At 46.2% G+C, this 9,341-nt stretch overlaps 1 pseudogene; it reads right to left on the bottom strand.

The window, feature by feature from the left end:
* Positions 1 to 1,262: 1,262 nt before the first annotated feature.
* Positions 1,263 to 1,653, bottom strand: LOC103295000 (60S ribosomal protein L31-like; annotated as a pseudogene).
* Positions 1,654 to 9,341: the final 7,688 nt, after the last annotated feature.

The following is a 9,341-nucleotide window of genomic DNA, read 5'->3' as shown; positions in this document are numbered from 1 at the left end:
TTTGTTGGGTTAATTTGCATACTCACTCCTGATTGGCTGGTGGGCGTCACAAAGGTACTGTCAATTTGCATCTTTCTCTTTTATTAGTGTATATATTATATATACTACATATATAGTGTGTGTGTGTGTTTTTAAATTAAGATCAGTGTTAGAGAGAGGGTCAGGGTTTGGTTTTTCAGTTAGGGTTAGCGTTAGAGTTAGGATTAGATACAGAGAACAGACTGACAGCTGTTAGAAGGGAGAGGGTTTGGCTGGTTGGGTAGAAAAGCTGATGGGATTTAGAAAAAAAATTGACGCCTTTTCCTTCCCTCTCTTTTTCCCTGTCAGGCGCACATCTCCTAAACTCTAAGGGACCCCACAAGACTTGCAACCAGGAGAGCAATGGGAGCAGCTGCTTGTCCCAGGCTAGTCCCCTGAACCTGTCTCCAAGGCCCCCTTTTCGTTGACTTCTCAGTGAACCAAAGCATCCCCACTTAGGCTCTCTTCCTTTGCTTCTTTTATCGTAAGCCCTTTCTTAAAAGAAATAAAAATTTAAAAAACTCATAGACACAAACAACAGTATGGTGATTACCAGAGGGAAAGGGGGTGGGAGGGGATAGAAGAGAGTAGAGGGGGGATAAATGGTGATGTATGACTTTGGGTGGTGAAAACACAAAACAATATACAGATGATGTATTATAGAATTGGTTATACCATTTTATTAACCAATGTCAACCCAATAAATTCAATAAAAATATTTTTTAAAATAAGAAACAAAATATTTACTTACATTGTAGCGAGTGTCGGTGCTTCACTCCTTTTAGTGGCTCGATGATATGTCATTGTCAGGATGGACCACATTTCCTTTACTCCCTCCTTGGTCAGTGGACATTTCGCTGTTTCCACAATTTGCTTATTGTAAATGATGCTGCTGTAAGCATGCATGTACCGTGGGTTTTTTGTTTGTTTTTGTTTTTTGTTAATCCTCGCCCGAGGATATTTTGTCCACTGATTTTAGAGAGAGAGAGATACATCAATGTGAGAGAGAGACACATTGTTTGATTGCCTCCCACACGTGCCCCAACCAGGCCAGAGATTGAACCTGCAACCCCGGTATGTGCACTTGACCGGGAATCGAACCCAAAACTCTTTGGTGCACAGGCCAACACTCTAACCACTGAGCAAACCGGCCAGGGCAGGTAGAGAGTTTGTTTGAACACTGTTTTCAATTCTTTTTTTTCTTTTTTTTTTTTTGCAGTTGTATCTTTATTCGACCATCAGCATTAGCTCTCGTCCACATTAACAGCCTGTAGATTTTTGAAAGTGGTGACAGGCACATAGGTGACCAATGTAGACAGCTTGTTTGGTGAGTCTTCATCCCCATTACCTTTTCTGGACAAACGTACCCCGGATATGATATGGGGCATTCCTTACTCCTGTGGCCCAGACAGCTTTGTTGAGCCTGGTGTCCATGCGCACGTCCGGAGTCCCCATCTCCTTCATGGCGACTTTCCGGGTCTCCTTGAGTGCCCGAGGGGCGCGCTTCTTGAACCCCACACCGTGGGTGCGCTCCCTGGCCACCACCTGGGTGACGGCAGAGCGGCCCTTCTTCTCACCACCCTTCTTTGCGGGAGCCATCGAGCCGGCAAGTTGGAAAGAAAGGGCGCGGGGTATTGTGGGAGAGGGAACTGTTTTCAATTCTTCTGAGAATATACCCAGAAGTCAATCTCCTAGGTCAGATGGTAATCCTTAACTTGATTTTTTGAGGCCCTGACTAGCTGTTTTCCACAACCTCTGCACTGTTTCACATTCACACCAGCAGTGCACAAGGGTTCACATTTCTCCACACCCCGGCCAGCACTGTGACTTTTCATTGTTCTTTTGTTTTCAGTATCAGCCAGCCTAATGGGTGTGAGTTGGCACTTCCATGTGGATCAGACGCGCATTTCCCTAATGACTAGTGATGGTGGGCTTTTCAAATGCTATCGTGTGTGCTTATTGGAGGCATGTCGAGTCCTTCGCCCACCAACATGTATTGCTTTTGAAATCTGGTTGTATGCCCTAACAAATACCTTGTGCCCCAGCTCCTCCTCTGCTTGCAGAGCGCCCCACAGCTATGTCCCTAACCACTGTGGTGCCTGGCCTTCCTCCTGTGAGCTCCGTCTCTGTACACCTCTGGGCCCCAGGAGGTCTCAAAAAGAGGTTCCAACTGGCTGAGACACATAAGACACAGCAACCCAGCTTTCATCTGAGATCTCCAGGCCTGGGGAACAGTCTTTCCCTAATTCCTGGTCAGTTGTCACCTCAGTCGCTCCTTACAGCGGGATCCATGCCCTCTCATTCTCCTCAACTCCCACAGCCCCCGCCCCCTGGTCCACCTCACACATACACCCAGCTGTGACCATCCCTCCCACTCCTGGAGGGAAAGAAGTCCTGGAGAACATCCCGCGCCCTCTCAGCCTGTACCCGTTCTCCATCGGCGCCTGTCTGCCCTGCTTCCCTCCTCCCTGGAGGCCCCTTGCTCCCATCTGGAGCTGGTCCTTCCCCACATCTGGTCCTGTCCCTGCACACCTGAAGGATGTCATCCCTCAGTCAGCCCAGCTTTTGTGTGCCTCTGACCTTCACCACTCCATCTCTGCCCTCCCACCACCCCCTCCCGCCCACTGTGGACTCAAACAGATCCAGCCTCAATGAGAGGCCGAGCCACCTCCCCAAACCTCAAGTTCCTTGTCTGTACAACGGGGCTTTGCCAGGCTCTAGTGAGGGTGGCGAGAGGGAACACGTGGACAGGGCAGCCCTGGGCCAGCTGTGCAGTAAACAATACATTGACTACCGTGTTTGCTGGTTCCGTCCGGGCAGTCAGCTCGGGATGCTGTGAGCAAGTAGCACTGCCTGGGCAGCTGGCGTCCACGATCCAGGTGCAGGCAGAGTCGGTTTCCTCCGGTCTCCATGGTCCTTCCTCTGTGTGCACCCGCATCCCTGTTGTCTCTCTTTGTGCCCTAATCCCCTCTTATGAGGACCTCAGTCAGGTTAGGGCCAACCCTGCCAGGCTCATTTTAACTTAATTATCTCTCTAAAGGCCCAATCTCCAAATGCAATCACATTCTGAGGCACTAGGAGTTAGGGCTTCAGCATATGAATCTGGGGGGACACAGTTCAGTTCATAACATCTCGTTGGAAAGTGGGAGTCCATCCTCTTTCAACTGGAAAGTAACAGAAACAGCTGCTACCCCATTCATCTAGCCTTCCCATGCATATTCCTTTGTCTTTGTTATTCAAATGTCCAGGCTGGAGAAAATCAGCCTGAGAAGGATAGAATCACTGGGGGTGATGGCAAGATTTTAAATAAGGTCGTCAGAGAAGTCCCCGAAGGAGTCAAGAACGAAATCATGTGGACATCTGGGAGAAGACTGGTCCAGGCAGAGAGGATAGCATGTGCAAAGGCCCTGGGGCAGAACCGTGCCCAGCATGCCGACAGAACAGCAAAGATGCGCATGGGGCTGGATCTTGAAAAATGGACCATCATGAGCAGCCCTGGTAATATAATAACAACCCCCCACCATCACCACCAGGTTATCAACAGCCAACAAAGCTCCTGGGACTCAGCCTCACCATTCTCCAAGGTAACCTGACCTCAGCGTCCAAGGGGTGGGTCTGTCTGACTCCTTGATGCACTTCTAAACCCCGGCCAACCACACAGTCCGTTTGGAAGTCACCCAAACTCTGCCCACCATCAGGCAAGGCCAGAACCAGCAGCAGCTGATAAGCTCTCTCTATTCTGAGCAGTTCCCATGCCCAGCCCTGACGTGATGAAAGTCACTTCTCTCTCCTTGGCCAAGAAATGTGAATTTGCTCAATGGTGGAGAAAATAATCTATATACGTATATAAAAAGCCAGCAAATGGAACACTGTAACGACCGGAATGACCGGTCACTATGATGCTCACTGTGGCCAACCTCCCGCGGCCCCTCCCCCCAGCCAGCTCCGCCCCCAATCGGCCCCCCCACACCCATCAGGGGTGGGGCCGGCCAGCCAACTACCCACAGCCCTTCTCCACCCCCCCGCCTAGCCACTGACCCCTGATTGGCCCCCCACACCCATATTGGTCTGTGGCCCCTCCGCATGGCTGGCCTCACCCTCAATTGGCCCCCCAACCCCAATCAGGGGCGGGGCCAGCCAGCCAATCGCCAGCAGCCCTGCACCCCCCCGCCCCGCTGGCCCAGCCCTGATTGGGCCCTGATCAGGGCCGGGCCTGCTGGACCCCACCTGTGCACGAATTCATGTACTGGGCCTCTAGTAAACAGATAAAATGATTGGAAGTGGGAAGTTTATTGAGTTAGGACAGGGTTTCGGTTGACACTGGGGCCTGTGCATTATAGGATGTTTAGCAGCATCGCTGGCCTCTGTTTTCAGATGCTGGTAGCACCCTCTTCCCAGTCAACAATGTCTCAGACTTAGCCCAATGTCCGCTGGGAGGCAAAATGACCACTGTTGAGAACCACTGCATTGGAATGCTAGCTGCTGTAACAAATAAACCCCAATGATTTAATTACTTCATGCTCACGTACGTGATCATCTCTTTCTAGACCTCAGTTTCTACATCTGTAAAGTGTGTCTTCACAGTTGATGGACGATGTGCAGGGATGCCACAGGACAAGGGCCAAGTTTTGTAAATAAAGTTTTATTAGCACACAGCAATGCCCATTCATTTACATATCATTGTGGCTGCTTTTTCGATACAACAGCAAACCTGAGTAGTTGTGACAGATACCATTTGATCTGTAAAGCCTAAATATTTACTCTCTGGCCCTTTAAGAAAAAGTTTGCCAAATCCTGCTATGGAATATTACACCATCCTTAAAAGTAGCATGCTAAGTCATGTTTTCCAGTAATAACATGGAAAGATAAACATGATCTATTACTAGGTTGAAAAGAAGTTGCAGAAAAGTATGCATAGTAAAATCCCATTCTGGCAAGATTTAAGGGTGATAGCATTTTTTTCCCCAGCATTTTATTTTATTTTTTATTTAAATTCTTTATTGTTTAAAGAATTACATATCGCCGAAACCGGTTTGGCTCAGTGGTTAGAGCGTCAGCCTGCAGACTCAAGGGTCCCAGGTTCGATTCCGGTCAAGGGCATGTACCTTGGTTGCAGGCACATCCCTAGTAGGGGGTGTGCAAGAGGCAGCTGATCGATGTTTCTCTCTCATCGATGTTTCTAACTCTCTATCCCTCTCTCTTCCTCCCTGTAAAAAATCAATAAAATATATTTTAAAAAAAAAAGAATTACATATAATATTACATAAGTCTCCTTTTTCCCCCCATTGACCTCTCCCTGGCCACTCCCACCCCCCAGCACATGCCCTCTCCCTGGCCACTCCCACCTCCGTCCACTGGTTATGCTCATATGCATGCATACAAGTCCTTCAGTTGATCTCTTAGCGCCCCCCTCCCCCTCATCCCCTGCTTTCCCTCTGAGGTAGGACAGTCTGTTTGATGCTTCTCTGTTTCTGGATCTATTTTTGTTCATCAGTTTATGTTGTTCACTATATTCCACAAATGAGTGAGATCATGTGATATTTATCTTTCTGCAACTGGCTTATTTCGCTTAGCATAATGCTCTCCAGATCCATCCATGCTGTTGCAAATGGTAAGAGCTCCTTCTTTTTTACAGCAGCGTAGTATTCCATTGTGTAGATGTACCACAGTTTTCTAATCCACTCATCTGCTGATGGGCACTTAGGCTGTTTCCAAATCTTAGCTATGGTAAATTGTGCTGCTATGAACATAGGGGTGCATATATTCTTTCTGATTGGTGTTTCTGATTTCTTGGGATATATTCCTAGAAGTGGGATAACTGGGTCAATATGGGTGATATTATTGATTTATTTGAGTATAGATAGAGAACATAAGAAAATACATATACAGGTATGTATGTGTGTTGTTTATTGCATTCTGGGAGGATATGTACAGGTTCATAGTGGTTGGGATCACTGTAGGGGACTTCCACATCCCAAATTTTTATGGGTTTTTTTACAATATGAATTACTTTTTTCAATCCAGCAACTTTTAAAATTCTTAAATTGTGGTAAGATACATATAACATAAAATTGACCATCTTAACCATTTTTTAAAATATTTTTTTATTGATTTTAAAGAGAGAAGAAGGGAGAGGGAGAGAGAAACATCAATCAGCTGCCTCCTGCACACCCTCCACTGGGGATGGAGCCCAAAACCCAGGCATGTGCTCTGACTGAGACTTGAAGACTTGAACCATTTGGTGCACGGGACAGCGCTCAGCCAGCTGCCCACACTGGCCAGGGCACAGGCGGCCCTGTTTGAGTGCACAGTTCCGTGACAGTAAGTATACTCACAATGCTGAGCAACCATCCTCCACCACCAGAATGTTTTCCATTTTGCAAAACTGAAACCCTATCCCCATTAAACACTAACTCCTCCACCCTCTCCTGCAGCCCCTGGCACCCACTACGTTCTTTTTCTAAATTAAATTTATTGGGTGACATTGGTTAATAGGATCATATGGGTTTTAAGTATATATTTCTATGATACAAAATCTGTATATTGCACTGTGTGCCCATCACCCAAAGTCAAATCCCACATATGAGTGCAATCATATGGTTCTTAGCTTTTTCTGACTGGCTTATTTCACTTGGCATAATGTTCTCAAGGTCATCCATGTTTTTGCAAATGGCAGAATTTTGTCTTTTCTTATGGCTGAGTGTGGAGAGCGGCTACAGAGTTTGGACAGGTTCAAGCCTTGGACTGATGAGAGGGCACAGTCCTCTCGTGGCCACGTGCAAGTCCCAGCTTGGAGGGCAGGGCCCTCCCAGCACAATTATAGCCAACAGCTGTAGCTGTAAGCTTGAACCTATGGTCCAAACACATGGCCCCATGTGCCTGAGTGATGTGGGCGTGATAGAGTTCAGGTGCATGTAGCTGAGTAGGATTGAAACTCACGAGAATGTTGTAAACATCTTGACCTCGCCCTTACTTTGCCTCGAGGCATCTGCTATAAAATAAATACTTGGCTTGTGGGCGTGGACGCTGTCTCTCTCTCAGAGAAGCAGCGTCCCACCGGGACCCAGCTTTCATTCTCTTGTCTGTCTTTTCTAAGCCTTTCAGCCGCCCCCACTCAGGGTCACCCTTGACCGTGCTGGCGTGGCACAGCTGAGTAGTATTCATTGTGTATATGGATCACATCTTTATCCAGTCCTCTCCTGAAGGACACTTTGTGTGTCTCCATGTTTGCCCACCGTGAATGATGCTGCAATGAACACGAGGGCGCATATATCTTTGAGAATACATGTTTTCGAGTTTTTGTGTGTGTTTTTTTAGTATATACCCAGGAAAGGGATTGCTGGATCATATGGTGACTCTAGTTTTAATTTTGGGGGGAATTGCCAGACTGTTTTCCATAGTGACTGTTCCAGTCTACACTCCCACCAGCAGTGAATGAGGGTTCCCTCTTCTCCCCAACCTCCCCAACACTTGTCAGTACTTGTATGTTGATAGTGGCCATTCTAACAGGTGGGAGGTGGTATCTCATTGTAGTTTCGATGTGTATTTCCTAATTGCTAGTGAAGTTGAACATCTTTTTATATATCTGTTGGCCGTTTGTATATCTTCTTGGGAGAGGTGTCTGTTCAGGCCCTCTGCCCTTTTTTAAATTGGGTTGTTTGTTTGTTTGGTGTTGAGTTTTATGAGTTCTTTATATATATTGGATATTAAACCTGGGTTGGAGCTATTGTTTGCCATTACCATCTCCCATTCGGTCATCCACCTCTTTGTTTCTTTGTCGGTTTCTTTTGCTGTGCAGATGTTTAGTTTTATATAGTCCCATTCATTTGTTTTTGCCTTACTTCCCTTGCCTTTGGGGTCAAGTTCATAAAATGTTTTCTGTGACCAAGATCCACAAGTTTGATGCCTGTTTATTTCTGTGTGATTTATTATTTCGGATCTTATATTTAGGACTTTGGTGCATTTTGAATTAATTTTTGTACATGTAATCCAGTTTCTTTTCTTTCTTTTTCTTTTTTAATTTTTTTTTTTCTTTGCATGTGGCTTTCCAATTTTCCCAGTCCATTTAATGAAGACGCTTTCTTTTCTCCGTTATGTTTCTGGCTCCTTTGACAAAAATGACCTGCCCATAGACATGTGGTTTTATTTCTGGGCTCTCAGTTTTGTTTCACTGGTCTGTGTGTCTGTTTTTCTGGCAATACCATGCTGTTGTTTGTTTTGTTTTGTTTTTAATATATATTTTATTGATTTTTTACAGAGAGGAAGGGAGAAGAATAGAGAGTTAGAAACATCAATGAGAGAGAAACATCGATCAGCTGCCTCCTGCACACCTCCTACGGGGGATGTGCCCGCAACCAAGGTACATGCCCCTTGACCGGAATCGAACCTGGGACTTTGCAGTCTGCAGGCCAACGCTCTATCCACTGAGCCAAACCAGTAAGGGCCATGCTGTTTTGATTATCGTAGTTCTGTAGCATAATTTGAAGTCAGCATGATATTTCCAGCTTCGTTCTTTTTTTCTCAGAATTGCTTTGGCTATTACGTGTCCTTTGTGGTTCCATACAAACCTGATTTTTTTTTCTATTTATTTTTAAAATGACATTGGGATTTTGATGGGGATGGCATTAAATCTGTGTATTGCTTTGGGTAATATGGCCAGTTTAACTATGTTGAGTCTTCCCATCGATGAACACGGAATATTTTTCCATTTTGCTGTATCTTTTGCAATCTTTTTAAATAATGCTCTGCAGTTTTCAATATATAGCTCTTTCACACCCTTTGTTAAGTTTATTCCTAGGCATTTTATTCTTTTGGTTGTAATTACAAAAGGAATTTTTGGTCCTAAGGGTTTCTGTACACCACATCCTCTGGGGGGCAGTGTGTCCCAAAGTCTCAGCTCACTGAGCCTCAGCTTCCTCGCCTACAAAACAGGACCAGTGGGACCTGCCTCCCAGGAGGGCTGTGAAGATTAAATGAGTTGAAATAAGCCCCAAAGAAAGTGTTCAGAGAGCGAAGACCCTACTTTATGATCCATAACCAGATCTGTAACCAGAGCCACTTTAGGGTGCATCTTACAATTGGAAGTATGAGAAAACAATACGGCGCTTCTGTGGGCATCTCTTATGGGAACAATGGCTTCTATACAGATGTGGTTTTCCGCCCTGACCGGTTTGGCTCAGTGGATAGAGCGTCGTCCTGTGGACTGAGGGGTCCCAGGTTTCATTCTGGTCAAGGGCATGTACCTTGGTTGCGAACACATCCCCAGTGGGGGGTGTGCGGGAGGCAGCTGATCAATGTTTCTCTCTCATCGATGTTTCTGGCTC

Source organism: Eptesicus fuscus, chromosome 6 (genome assembly GCF_027574615.1).
Source record: "Eptesicus fuscus isolate TK198812 chromosome 6, DD_ASM_mEF_20220401, whole genome shotgun sequence".
Lineage (NCBI taxonomy): Eukaryota > Metazoa > Chordata > Mammalia > Chiroptera > Vespertilionidae > Eptesicus > Eptesicus fuscus.
This window is presented reverse-complemented; position numbering and strand designations above follow the sequence as displayed.